The sequence below is a fragment of the Oncorhynchus nerka genome, linkage group LG6 (genome assembly GCF_034236695.1).
Source record: "Oncorhynchus nerka isolate Pitt River linkage group LG6, Oner_Uvic_2.0, whole genome shotgun sequence".
NCBI lineage: Eukaryota > Metazoa > Chordata > Actinopteri > Salmoniformes > Salmonidae > Oncorhynchus > Oncorhynchus nerka.
In genome coordinates this window covers 85,993,645-85,994,814 of record NC_088401.1, presented here as the reverse complement: position 1 = coordinate 85,994,814, position 1,170 = coordinate 85,993,645, and positions in this window count along the sequence as shown.

The window sequence follows — 1,170 nt, the reverse complement described above, 5'->3', positions numbered from 1 at the left end:
CCCCTCTGCCCTGTTTCCCCCTCTGCCCTGTTTCCCTCCCTCTGCGCTGTCTCCCTCCCCTCTGCCCTGTCTCCTCCCTTCTGCCCTGTCTCCCTCCCCTCTGCCCTGTTTCCCCCTCTGCCCTGTCTGCCTCCCTCTGCGCTGTCTCCCTCCCCTCTGCCCTGTCTCCCTCCCCTCTGCCCTGTCTCCCTCCCCTCTGCGCTGTCTCCCTCCCCTCTGCCCTGTCTCCTCCCCTCTGCCCTGTTTCCCCCCTCTGCCCTGTCTCCTCCCCTCTGCCCTGTCTCCTCCCCTCTGCCCTGTCTCCCTCCCCTCTGCGCTGTCTCCCTCCCCTCTGCCCTGTCTCCCTCCCCTCTGCCCTGTTTCCCCCCTCTGCCCTGTCTCCTCCCCTCTGCCCTGTCTCCTCCCCTCTGCCCTGTCTCCCTCCCCTCTGCCCTGTTTCCCCCCTCTGCCCTGTCTCCCTCCCTCTGCGCTGTCTCCCTCCCCTCTGCCCTGTCTCCTCCCCTCTGCCCTGTCTCCCTCCCCTCTGCCCTGTCTCCCTCCCCTCTGCCCTGTCTCCCTCCCCTCTGCCCTGTCTCCCTCCCTCTGCGCTGTCTCCCTCCCCTCTGCCCTGTCTCCCTCCCTCTGCCCTGTTTCCCCTCTGCCCTGTCTCCTCCCCTCTGCCCTGTCTCCCTCCCCTCTGCCCTGTCTCCTCCCCTCTGCCCTGTCTCCCTCCCCTCTGCCCTGTCTCCCTCCCCTCTGCCCTGTCTCCCTCCCTCTGCCCTGTCTCCCTCCCCTCTGCCCTGTCTCCTCCCCTCTGCCCTGTCTCCCTCCCCTCTGCCCTGTTTCCCCCTCTGCCCTGTCTCCCTCCCTCTGCCCTGTCTCCCTCCCCTCTGCCCTGTCTCCCTCCCCTCTGCGCTGTCTCCCTCTGCGCTGTCTCCCTCCCCTCTGCGCTGTCTCCTCCCCCTCTGCCCTGTCTCCCTCCCCTCTGCGCTGTCTCCCTCCCTCTGCCCTGTCTCCCTCCCCTCTGCCTTGTCTCCCTCTGCTCTGCCCTGTCTCCTCCCTCTGCCCTGTCTCCCTCCCCTCTGCCCTGTCTCCCTCCCCTCTGCCCTGTCTCCCTCCCCCTCTGCCCTGTTTCCCCCTCTGCCCTGTCTCCCTCCCTCTGCGCTGTCTCCCTCCCCTCTGCCCTGTCTC